The following is a 14,046-nucleotide window of genomic DNA, read 5'->3' on the forward strand; positions in this document are numbered from 1 at the left end:
GCGTGTACGTTTTGAAATCCTATTTACTAGGAACCGAAATCCACCTAAAAATTCACTTTACAGCTATTCTTAATGTGGTATATATACTGTAACATGCAGAACAGTCAAGGACTGGAATAAGTGAGATCTCCATAGGCAATCTTCCTCTCCCCTACATGTTCACGGACCCAGGGCAGTCAGACCCCCTCTGCCATACACAAACTTGTTTACTGGCCATGAGCTGTGTTTAACATTCCACTCCCAGATATTTATATTCAGAGCCAAATTCAGAGCAGTATTCTGGAAAATGAGCAAAAGTAGGCTATGACCCATCAAGAGACTATTGGGTCATCTGAAAAGCTTACGAGCCGGTCTGGAATCCAGCATTTATTTTGGATGGTGGGAGGACACTATAATTAGCTGCCATTGAACGCCATTATACAGTTACAAATACAACACCCCCCCTCCCCTCAACCCACAGTGTAAATGCATTTTTACTGAAATACAACCTATGACATTCTGCAGAAAACGAGTTACATCAACCATCCCTGAAGTGAACATTTGTGCGCTCAGGCCAGAAAAGCAATTTCCATCTTATGAATATGAATGCAACACCAGAAAACATGGACCGTCCAATCTCGTGGTATTATTAAACACAACATCTGCCTTAACAGAGTAATGGAGCGAGAAGCTACAGTTGACTTCAGCTCCCAACTTGCTCACGTGCCAAATGTTGTTTTTCAGAGTTGCATGGTGTAGCCAATGCCAGAGATGTTCGTTTTGATCAAAGACTATTTCCAAATACAAATTTGTAACTTATGCATGGGCACGTTCTTGCATGAATCAGACACGGCAATAAAATTCCCATAAAAGTCCTCTAGAACGGTTATATCTTTGGGAGGGGGAAGGGAAGAGGGAAGGACTGTTCTTGTTGTTTCTTTAAAGCTTGTGGATATATATCCTAAAGGAAGGAGTTACTGCTGCAGTTTCTTGCATTATTTAGTGATGATCTTTAGGCTGTGTTATCCCTGCCTGAAGCCAAGCTGCTTGTGGGGACTCTGACCATGGAAAGACACTCATTGATGGTTTCAAATCATAGCCTGGTTTGGGTTGGAAGGGACCTCAAAGCCCATCTAGTTCCAGCCCCCTGACAGGGGCAGGGACACCCTCCACTAGCCCAGGTTGCCCAAAGCCCCATCCAACCTGGCCTTGAACACTGCCAGGGAGCCAGGGGCAGCCACAGCTTCTCTGGGCAACCTGTGCCAGGGCCTCAGCACCCTCACAGGGAAGAAGTTCTTCCTCAGATCTCATCTAAATCTCCCCTCCTGCAGCTTCAGGCCATTCCCCTTGGCCTGTCACTCCCTGCCCTTGGCACCAGCCCCTCTCCAGCTTTCCTGGAGCCCCTGCAGGGACTGGAAGGTGCTCTAAGGTCTCCCTGGAGCCTTCTCTTCTCCAGGCTGAACAACCCCAACTCTCTCAGCCTGTCGTCTCCAGAGCAGAGGTGCTCCAGCCCTCGCAGCATCTCCATGGCCTCCTCTGGACTTCCTGTGTCTGTCTTGTACTGGAGACCCCAGAGCTGGACGCAGTACTGCGGGGGGGTGGGGGTCTCACCAGAGCAGAGTAGAGGGGGAGAATCCCTTCCCTCGACCTGCTGGTCATGCTGCTGTTGATGCAGCCCGGTACACGGTTCTCCTTCTGGGCTGCAAGTGTGCATTGACAGCTCATGTTGATCTTCTCATCCCCCAACACCCCCAAGTCCTTCTCTGAATCCATTCTCCGCCCAGCCTATAGTTGTGCTTGGGATTGCGCTGACCCACATGCAGGACCTTGCACTTGGCCTTGTTGAACTTCATGTGGTTCACATGGGCCCACCTCTCAAGCCTGTCCAGGTCCCTCTGGATGGCATCCCTTCCCTCCAGCATGTTGACCACACCACACAGCTTGGTGGCATTGGCAAACTTGCTGAGGGTGCACTCCATCCTGCTGTCCATGTCGCCGACAAAGATGTTAAACAGCGCTGGTCTCAGTACCGACCCCTAAAGAACGCTGCTTATAACTGGTCTCCACTTGGACATTGAGCCGTTGAGCACAAGTCTTTGGGTGCAACCATCTACACAATTCCTATCCATCAAGTGGTCCATCTGTCAAATCCATGTCTCTCCAATATAGAGACAAGGATGCTGTGCGGCACAGTGTCAAATGTTTTGCACAAGTCTAGGTAGATGACGTCAGTTGCTCTTCCCTTATCCACCAAAGCTGTAACCCCATCATAGAAGGCCACCAAATTTGTCAGGCATGATTTGCCCTTAGTGAAGCCATGCTGGCTGTCACCAATCACCTCCTTATTTCCCATGTGCCTAAGCATAGTTTCCAGGAGGATCTGCTCCATGATTTTGCTGTGCACAGAGGTGAGATTGACCGGCCTGTAGTTCCCCAGGTCTTCCTTTTTTTCCCTTTTTAAAAGTGGGGATTATGTTTCCCCTTTTCCAGGAACTTCACTGGACCACCGTGACTTTTCAAATATGATGGATAGTGGCTTAGTCACTTCATCCATTGGTTCCCTCAGGACCCACGGATGCATCTCATCAGGTCCCACGGACTTTTGTACCTTTAGGCTCCTTAGATGGCCTCAAACCTGATCTTCTCCTATAGTGGGCGGTTCTTCATTCTCCCTGTCCCTGCCTTTACCTTCTGAGGCTTGGGCGGTATAGCTAGAGCACTTGTGGGTGAAGACCAATGCAAAAAAGTTGTTGAGTACCTCAGCCTTCTCCATATCCCACGTAACCAGGTCTCCCATTTCCTTCCAGAGAGAGCCCACATTTTCCCTAGTCTTCCTTTTATCACTGACATACCTATAGAAGTCATCTTGTCACCCTTGATGTCCCTGGCCAGATTTAATTCAATGATCTGGGCCAGCAAGAATGCAGAAACAAGGATTCTCTTTCCCTCTCCTCTTTTTTTCCGAGTAATTTTTTACATCAAAAAAATTCAGTGTTTATCTGCCTTCCCTGGAGAGATTGTTGCTGTCAGCTTTATCGTCACAGTCTCTGCTGCCAGCACTAGTACAATTCTAGGGCCTGTTTGGGCTGAACTCCTATCCAAGCTGAGTAATATTCACAGAGTTGGTCCCAAAAAAGGTGAGTAAGGCTTCGAGAGGACACAGCATGGTGGTTCATAAAAAGGGTCCTCACTAAGACTTCACTTCCTCTCTGAAATCCGTCTTCCTAAAGCCTTACAAGGATACCCCATAACCAACAGAAAACACCATCCAGACAAGACATGATTCTTACATATTACTCAGCCTGGCTTTATTTTGCCTCTGGTAAAATACACCATTGCATCTGTCTACTCCCTGTCATATACTGAAAGGTATTTATCTAGTTGCTAACAAACATAAAGATACACACACCTTGAAAATACACAGTCGTGCTTCCTCCCATGAATCATTCAACATCTTACATAACTGCAGGGGTAATATGGAACCGTTTCATATGTGATTACTTTGCAAAAAGTTGATCATAAACCTACCTGAAACGCAAAAATAACTCTCAGTTTCAAAGCATAAAGATCTGCTTAAGAAATTCCTGTCCTCAATTTCTTGTTTCTGTCCCTGCACTGCAGTTCACTCTCCCTTCTGCTTTTACCAGGCAATTATCAACAGCCCACATGGTAATACGGCTCCAGACATGATCTGGGGAGAAAATACCTTCTTTCTCCCAAAGGGAGGGTGTTTTGGCAGAAGAGAAGGGGTGGCTCAGTGTGAAGGAAGTGGAGGCTGTTACTATGGTCTCAGGTTGTAACTTCCCACTCATATTTTGGTAATGTTTGGAGGGTTTTAGGCCGTGTATCAAATTAGAAGCTTGACAGACCTAACAGATCTGGTTCACTTTTGAGTAGGACTCTGGGCGGCAAGGGGAAGGTTAACAAGTCAAAATAAACAAGAATAGCCAGGGCATTGCAGTCCATCTGGGCTGGCGTGATCTCCCCGCCACTTTGTACACCATCTTCCTGGTATGCGGAATGATGATCTAGAATATGAGGTTTAAACGTCATTAAAGGACTGCTCAACCTTTTCAGAAAGACAGGTATGCATCCAAATTAAATAATCTCTTCCCCCTACCTTTATTTTAAAAGCATACATTGGGTAGGGTGCCAAGTCTGGGATACTAGGGTACAGCCTCCTGCTCCAAAGCAGCCCTTCATGGGATCACCATCTACATGGCAGTTTTGTCAGCACAATTATATCTAGTAGGAGTGTGAATGCAGTATGCTGGCAAAAGTCCTCCATTATTACAAGTATGATGACAAAACAACAGGTTATCAGCTGAGCTTTATTTGCTGGGGGAGACAGTGGAGCTGATATAACAGTTATGCTGTGGAGTTAGACACTTTATAGAGACAAACTCTGAAAAATCAGTTCCCATCTGTAAGATCGGGATAAACAATATATGGTGTCACCTACACGTAACATTCTTAAATTATCTTGATCTTCTCTTGTGACCTTATTTCATCAATGAAATAGATATATATCCATGTCTGATGGAGCCAAATTTTAGGCTATTGGTTACCCTCATCAAATCTAGCCAGAGCAAGTATAATCTGTACTACAGCAAAAGTGCTCAAAGAGACTCAGAAGTCCGGGTGATGTGTTTTGAAAATCTGACTATAAATAGTTGACCCTGGTGCTTTTGAAATTTTTACCTTGAGAGTTAGTATCAAAAAGCCTGAAAATTACAATCCAATCAGTACCATTAATGTATTTTAACAAGAATACTGGAGTGTATTCTGTGGGTGTGCCTCAAACTCTCAAATGTCTGGGAGAGCCTGACCCTTTCAAAAGAACAAGTTAAAAAGTCAGATTAAGCAAAAGCTGTAGTCTGAACTATGACTGAATTAACCTAGGGATTTCCCTTTTTCCTTGGAAGATTTCTGTTAAAACTCTTAAAAGGCAAGTATGCAAATTACTGTTGATATTTTAGTTTCACCTTGAAGTGATTGCTTTGTGGGAGAAACCCTAATTCATGCAATTTTGTCCAACACATAAAAACATAGCCCAATTAAAAAAGAAAAAAAAAAAGAAAAGAAAAAGAAAATCCTCTTCCCTGTGGGCAGGTTTCCCAGCCGTAACACTCCCATCTGCATCAGAAAACCAGAAAGACCTCAGAAACGAAATGAGCCCCAAACAGAGTCAGTTCAGAGGCATCAGCACTGCTGCGTCACAGCCCTCTGCAGATAATCCTTTTTTGCTCTTTTCCCTCCCCTACTGGGAAATTACAGAGGTGGTCTTATCTGGAACAGGAGATCTAGTCTTGAGAGGTCAAAGCCCAGAGTTAGCCTGTGGGACAGGCCAATCAGGTCATGGAAAGTATCCAGCAGCAGCCAGGTTAAGTGATGCTAATAAATAATGCACAAATGTAAAGTAAATGACAACAACAGAGGATGCACTGGTCGTTAGGTCAAACAGGAAATTCCCCACTAACAAATTACTTTTAATCCCAGTCTAATAAACCGTAAAACCTGCTTAGTTAACTCTCAGCTCAATAGCTACCTTCCTAGGAAAAACCCTATTTCTCTTCCTTCCCCTCTTCAGAGGGGTGTGTGACAGTGAGATCTTCAGGGTAGATGGACAGCGGGAAGTAGTTTCTCTTTCAAAAAAACCAAGCCTTGATAGTCCTTGGAAAAAGATGCAACTCTGCACCTCCTCACTGTCATTTTTGGAAGTCAGTTTAATCCATAGCTTTAAGAACAATTTACCACCCAGTCAGTCCAGTTTGTTTGCAGTACAATGAAGTGCACTAACTAAAGTCAAACAAAAGCAACATTTGAAGGGGCTTTGCACAGTTTTGCTTCCTGGCACTTGAAAATGCTTATGTTCTTGCTGAGTATGGGTTACACGCATTTATTTCACACAACGTTAAAACTGTGGCAGATTTAGGATTCAAATGATTAAAACAGGAGATGACAAACAGTGTTCTATCACTAGCAGGACTCAGCCCACCCCAGAGGTGTATGGAAGAGCAAACACAGCTGTACACGTCTCTAAACTGTTGATGGTGAAATGCAAACACAGAAAGCATAGCATTCCCCAGTAGAAGCTACGACAGAAGTCAACAAAGTAGATGATTGCACAATATTGTAGAGAAGCATGTTTTGATTACCTTAAAGTCAAGGCTGCAGAGACTGACTACATCATCATCTTTCTCTCGGCGCTTCCTCTTCTGTAAGAAATGAAACACAGATAGCTGTACACTCGATTTGCGTTCAGAAAGAAGTCTGGTTTTTATAAAGCAGACTAGAGACATCTTCTTTCTTTACACTCCCAACTAACTGTAATTACTCAAAAAAAGAAAGGTTGAAAACAAATGCAAAGCATGTTTGTGCTGTTTCATGAGGTTTGTCACCTGATCAATACCTATAAATTATATGCCTATAAACTTGCTTCTCTGTACTCCCATAATTGTGGTTGTGAGTAAAGTCTTAAGTAGGAAATCTCAGTAGCAGAACAGAATGCAGCAGTTACCACTGTGAAATGATTTGAGATTCATTTAGTTAAATTAAACATTTTTTTGTGGTTTCTGAGGTCAGCAATAAAGTTGGGCTTTTTGAAAGAGTTAGGTACTAAGAGGGTCAAACTTGATCATTAGGATCTGAGGTCTCTAGGGGACACCAGAAGATACCATGCCTAACTCTCATAATGTTTGCTTACCAGCATGGCTGGGCTTGGGCAGGGGTCTGTGAGTAAGGCGATCTACAGATTTCAGTTTTGCACTAGTTTGGTTGTTCCTGCTCCTCAGCTACCCTCTAATAGCCAAATATATTTTATTCTTACTGTGTATCAGTGATTTGTTTTATAATGCGGTTCCCTAAACAGCTGAATGCGTGTGGGTGTGGGCATTTCAACCTCCTATTTGATTCATTACTTTGGATCTTACCAGTAGACAGCTGTGGCTGAAGCATCCCTGCTAGGAATGCAACGGGCTAAAAGAATAAGCGTGTTTGTGGAAGAACGATGAGGCTTTTGGCCAGGGAGCTCTCAGCTATTTTCCTTTCTGAAGAAGAGCACAAGCCAGTGGAACAATGATCAAAGACATCTGCACTGAGCTTCCTGATACCTCCCGCTATTTCTGTACTATCTGGGCTTCTACATTATTTTTTCATTGCCCAGATAATGGAAAACTAATTGTGGACTCATCCTGTTAGACTGTGCAAGCCCACGAATCACCTGATCTGGAAAAAAAACATGGGTCACGAGCAAAAATTGTTTGCTCACCCATGAAATAAGTAGTTGATTTTCATCCTGTGTTTGCCCCTTGTCCTTTAACATTTCAGAATGAGTTGAGTTCATACTCTTCCATTTCATTAAGCACAAAGGAAAAAGAAAAGAAACGATTTTCTATTTTTATATTGGTCTACATGTTTATCAGTTTAAGAGACTAGGCACTGAACCAGGTGAAATGAGGAAAACAGCCTCTCTGCAGCTGCAGAGAGAATTACTACCACAAGTCCACTCAACTTCAGCAAATTTCAGTTTTGTGCTCTACCAGTCCAGCGGCTTGACCTTCTGTCAGGAGCAAATACGCAATTCCTGTTTTCTTAGAATTTAATAATCTATTTGAATAACTTAAAAGTTCCAGCTTTAATAGAGGCTTGTCAACATTGTAAGTGTTTTTAAAATGTTTGAGTACAAGTATTCATTCAAATTATTTTAAATGCAGCCTAGTTTCCATAGTTGCTTTGAAAATCTGATGCTGTTGACGGGATGTCCAGGTTCCCTGGAGGGTTCTCAGAAACCTGTTCTTTTGTTTGCTAGTCCTTTCGTATGATGTGCTTTTAGGCTTCAATGTATCTTCTCACCTGTCCACACTACGCTGAGTCTACCTTTTAACTATTAAACACATGCACATAACGGTGAGATGTTACAGAAGCGCAGTCACTAGTTTCTTGGTTTTTCCATAGAATCACAGAATGCCCTGAGTTGGAAGGGACCCATAAGGATCATTGAGTCCAACTCCTGGCTCCACACAGGCCCAGCCGAATCAGAGCATATGACTGAGAGCGTGGTCCAGATGCTTCTTGAACTCGGTCAAGCTTGGTGCAGTGACCACCTCCCTGGGGAGCCTGTTCCAGTGCCCGACCACCCTCTCAGTGAAGAACCTTTTCCTAATATCCAACCTAAACCTCCCCCGTCGCAGCTTCATTCCGTTCCCACAGGTGCTATCACTGGTCACCAGAGGGAGGAGATCAGCGCCTGCCCCTTCGCTCCCCCTCGTGAGGAAGCTGTAGGCCGTGATGAGGTCTCCCCTCAGTGTCCTCTTCTCTAGGCTGAACAAACCAAGGGACTTCAGCCTCTCCTCATACGTCTTCCCCTCTAGACCCTTCACCGTCTTTGTTGCCCTCCTTTGGACACTCTCCAATAGTTTTATGTCCTTTTTGTACTGTGGCGCCCAAAACTGCATGCAGTACTCGAGGTGAGGCCACACCAGCGCAGCGTAGAGTGGGACAATCCCTTCCCTAGACCGGCTAGCAATGCCGTGCTTGATGCACCCCAGAATACGGTTGGCCTTCCTGGCAGCCTGGGCACACTGCTGACTCATGTTCAACTTGCTGTCAACCAAGACCCCCAAGTCCCTTTCAGCATGGCTGGTCTCCAGCGTCTCATCGCCCAGTCTGTATGTATAGCCAGGGTTGCCCCTTCCCAGGTGCAGAATCCAGCACTTGCCCTTGTTAAACCTCATGCCGTTGGTGATTGCCCAGTTCTCCAGTCTGTCCAGATCTCTCTGCAAGGCCTCCCCACCCTCGAGGGAATCAACAGCTCCTCCCAATTTGGTGTCATCTGCAAACTTGCTCAGGACACCTTCTAGTTCTACATCCAAGTCATTTATGAAAACATTAAAGAGAACTGGCCCTGAAATTGAGCCCTGGGGAACCCCACTAGTGACTGGCCACCAGCCTAATGTAACGCCGTTTACCATAACTCTTTGGGCCCGACTGTCAGCCACTTGCTCACCCATCACACTATGTTTTTGTCAAGCTGTATGGTGGACATTTTGTCTAGAAGGATACTGTGAGAGACAGTATCGAAAGCTTTACTGAAATCTAAAAAAATGACATCAACTGGCTGTGTTTTGGCATTGTGTTTTTTTTCTCAGCTATTCAAACTCGCTACTGAAGTGGATTTGAGTACAAAGTTCCCCAATTATTTAAGTTTTTCTGTTTTTTTTTCTGTATTTGCAGAGACAAGATATTGACCCTGTCATGTGAGTCCCTTCAACTGACAGACTTGCTAACTACAGAGGAAAAAATTCTCACATTAGACATTATGCTTTACTATATTTGTAGCACTGACACTGAATTAATGTCCCAGCACACTCCATACTTTTTGAACAGACCTTTGGCAGGCTTGAGCACACATGCAAATGCAGACATTTGTTTTTTTAGGTTTAGTAAAATATTCAGGGTTGGTTATTTATCAAACCCTGCAATAAAAGACTGCTATAACCACACCTTTTTGGTCTGCAGATTATTTTTCCCATATGTAAGTCAAGGATATTAGCATCTATTTAACAGAAGAAAACTTGCAATAAAGACAAAGACACCACGCCTTTTTGGTCTGAATATTATTCGTTCCTTATGTTGTCAAGTATATTAACATCTTTAACATACAGCTCCAGACCAAAGCCCAGACACGAAAGGAAGGCCAAAGTTTTGTTTTTAAACTGGCTAGACTTATGCAATAAGTATTGCATTGGCTGGACCCCATTTCCTTTGCCCAATATAGTTTCATACAAAAACTTAGACATTTCACTGCAGAGCCAGCTGTATCATTCTTGTGTGGTGCCAGAACAGAAACAGATTCCAAGAAAACGGCCTCTTCAGACTGCTCAAATCCGGGCATTTAAAGCCACACGATAGAAAAGCAACTGCTACAGTACTGTTTTCTCACATTTTTTGAGACGGTCATGATCAGAGATCTGATACGTTAACCTTCTCACGAAACTCAAGTCATGTGGAAAAAGTTACTTCTAAGAAAGTTATTAAACTGTAAAAACCATGAGACCCGATTTAGGCTCTCAAAGAGGTATTGTAAAGGAGAAGCATAAAAAAATGCTAATCAGGAGGGGAAATCTAAATATTTTGTGACTTTATTTTGGAAAGACCTAAACAACACCATGAGCATGAATGTTAATTACATTTCAAGGATTCCGATTAAAGCTCCAGGAACGCTTTTTAAGAAAGTACTGGTTTTCAATTTAAAACCAATTCTAGTCATCTAGTTTTCCTTTATCCTACTGAGGGCTTTTGCCTAAAACTAGCATATTTTATTCTTTAGGGATCAGTCTGGTTTTTGCTGCTTATTGCCCACCTGAAGTCATAAAACACCAATAAGACTTCAGGTGAGGAATGTGCATCAGGACCGTTAAGTCAACAAAGATCAAGTGCCTGTTTCTCATAAACGAATCCTCCTTAATGAAAAGGAAGAAAGGAAAACAAACCATGAGTAAGCTTGCTTCCAGTCAGAAGCCATCCAGAGGATGTTTTGATCCAAACTGCATCAGTCTTAGAATTATGCCGAACACGTACTAGCCCTTCTCTTTAAACCCACTCCACCCACCTCTGGAGGCCTGAAAAGGACACTTCCCCTGAAGCTCAGGCTGAGTACGTTTTACAGACTTTTGGCCAAACTGCACCAACTACTGCATGAAGAGATGCTATTTGTGACTGGCATATGAGTAGTTGGTGGTCATGGGGCAAAAAACCAAACCCTTGTGTGACACACTCCAGCACATGAGACATGACACCAAGAAATGTATAGTTCTTGCTTGCCTACAGGCTGCTGCCAAAATATAGTGCTCTGGTCAATGTATGTCAGCATAATTACATTGGCAAAGCCTCTAAGCGGAGACCTGGTCCCCAGCCATGTAGTAAGGGCATGTTACTCTTTCTCTCCTGTACTTGCTTCTCTTCCAGTGTTAGGTGTGTCAGTCCAAGACTAACCTTGAGCTAGTCACAGGAAAGCTTCGATCTCCACAAAAGGGCTGGAGTTCAGGGGTACCCACCATCTGTAGCTGCAAATGAAGCTACTTGGGCTTGAAGGGAGAAGCAGTGGGGGACTAGGTTGATGAGGGACATGATGGAGGAATGCAGATAAGCAATTAAGTCCTTCAAAAACAGTTTCTTCCATTTTTGCAGTCTGTCATGACATACAATATGTTCTAATTGTAATTGAGAGTTGAACTGAGTATGCGTATAGCCAAGTAAAAGCAGATTAAACAAACATGCAAAGAACAGGAATAACTTGAAACTCAATCAAAATGCTTTTAATTTGTGATGTTAGAGCACAGTATTTGATTTTGAAAGAATATAATTTCTAGGGCTTTGTAAGATTGAAATGTATATGTTTAATATAGCTGTAGTCACCAGATGAAGGTTTCTAAAAATGAAGCAAAATAAAAATCTACAAGAGCTTATGGTTTTGTTTAATCCAATCTCACACTGGACTGGTGTTTGTGCAGCCTCAAAATTGCACATGGCTGCCCTTGGAGACACAGCCAGCAAAGTGCCTGTCTAAATGCATGCTTTCCCAAGAAGTTCCATGTGATTTTAGATGGCATTTCCTTTACAAAAGGTAGTCCTGTCCTCTTCCCCACCTCCAGACACGTTCTCACGCCCTCCCTTGTACCAACACAGGCCTTCATACAGCTTGTGCAGTCAGCTGGATCAGCTCATCCCAAACTCACTGTTTCCTTTTTGGCAACACAAGTTTTTCAGCCAGATCAGTTTGCTGGCTGCAGATGGGATCATCGCTTCCATGGGCAATGTGGGGCAAATCAGCTTAGACAGCTCATGAAAACGAGCTTTAAGATGGGACAAGATCTATATACACAACACTAGGCTCTATGCACCTACTTCAGTTGACTCATTGCCTTGTAATCTTCAGCGTGTGAAGAGGGACAGACTTCATGAAGCAGCAATTCAGAAGAGAAATCCAATGTATGTCCTCTGAACCGCTCTCCAGAGTGGTCAATCTTTCTCTACCAGCTCTAGAGGATGGATATGAACCACTTCCATAGTAAGGGACACATTATAGGATGGAGAGAAGAGAGTACAAGGCAGTAAGGCCATGCACTTGCTCCTGGTAGTTTCTCCATACCAAATAAAATACAGATTTTTGTATTTAAGAAAAAAAAAAAAAGGTTTCTTTCTACACCATGTTTTACATATTGCCTATTGCATTGCCAGATTAGCAGGACTGCTGAAACACATCAGAAAGTTTATAAAGAAACCACAGTGGCCAGGATATTCCACCTTCTCTTAATTTCTGTGTGCAAAAAGCACCCTCCAGCTAAAGCTCGGAAGCCTCAGTGGCTCAGAAAGTGTCTAGCCAGGTAGAGGGGAATGTGTTGATTTTCCCTCTCCTCCAGGCAAAGGGACCTTCACCTCTGTATCCCTGCTTTTGTTTGCATGGTTTTACAATATGTACCCAGCAGCTGTTTTACTCACCAGGGTAAAGTCCCAGTGTGGTCCCGGAGTCAGAAACGTGAAAGAGCTGCCTCGTCTCAAAGGGTACCTATGAGTAGAAAGAAGGAATAAAGTAAATAATTTATAGCTTGCTGTAGCAATTGGTAAACTACATCTCTTTTCCACAGCTTTGACGGTATCATATGTCTTCAGCTCCCAGCGCAGAAGTTGCAAAAACAATGGTGTAGCACAGTCTTTGGGAAAGAGAGATCAAAAGGATTGCCAGTATTCCCTACCATGATTGCAGGTGTTAGATTAAAAAATCCCAGTTTACTACAATAAATAGCTCTGTGCAAAAGAGGCAGGCAAAAACCTCCCACTGGGCCTTGCAGTCTGCTCTGGAGGAAAATCTCTCTTTGACCACAAACCTGCCAATCTGACCAAGAGGAAGGATAAAACAATAATAATAAAAAATTAATAATATTGTGGCCTCATTTTCTGAGGTTAATGAAGCTGAAATGAAAGGAGGCAACAAACTGCACCTTTGACAACGCAGCCTTGTAGTTTCCCATAAAATTACAACCAGGAATTGAGTTGTGGTCTTTCATTAAGTCATTCTTGATCCAAGAAAGTTAAACCACCAGAAAGCACTACACACAATAGACCGTTTGTATAATCCTTGCTCTTTGAACAATGGTAAACGAATTGCCTTATGCAAGTCATTTATTGTACTAGCACAGAGTTAAGCAAACAAGTTGCGTTCCAACTTTCACTGTCTGGTGGACTTAAGGTATGTTTCCAGCAACAATTTTTTAAAGCTTATTCTGGCCATAGTATGGAGAAACATTTTTGTCTGTCATTGGGTTTCTACATGTAGAATTTTAGTCCCAAACGGGCCACACATATTTTTTTTTTCTCAAAGGCAGCCAGCTGTATCCCCTAATGGGGAGAACATTTCCCCTTTGCTGTCACAAACTCAGACAGAAAAGGCATCTTCTCGCCAGCTGCACCTTTCTTTTTCATACTAAGATCTCACAAGATTATCAAAAACCTGGAAATAATATAGGAATGGAAATCCTTCCGACTTTCAGGGGACTTGCACTCCAGCATTGCTCAGGCATTGCTGAAAATTCATCTCACACAGTATTAGTAGTATTTAACGTCAGCAGCTCTCCATATCAGAAGAGAAAAAGCATTTGTCTGTAAAAGGTTTGTGCAGGGTGGGGTGTTCTGGATTGGTATTCGGAAAATATAAGTCAACCACCCAGAAAATACTTTTGCACTTCTACCAGCCAATGCAGAGCAACAAGATAAACGTTTTATGAAGTATACCTTATTGGAAGCAAGATGTGAAGGAATACAAGATGCTTTCGGTGATGAGACAAACATTTTATACAGCAGATGTAGACTATACAGGTGAGGTTTTTCCTCCAGAACTATATATTGCTGACCCTTTGCTTAGCATATGTCTGTTAATACAACTGACACTGTATTTTACTTCAAACTCAAATCTGAGAAGAAATCTAATCAACTGCTGAATGTCTGAGCTGGTTCTGTGCTCCTCACTCCAGGACCAGCGTCCAGGCAGCTGATTTTGTTTCTTGGGAT

This window comes from Grus americana, chromosome 1 (genome assembly GCF_028858705.1).
Source record: "Grus americana isolate bGruAme1 chromosome 1, bGruAme1.mat, whole genome shotgun sequence".
Classification (NCBI taxonomy): Eukaryota; Metazoa; Chordata; class Aves; order Gruiformes; family Gruidae; genus Grus; species Grus americana.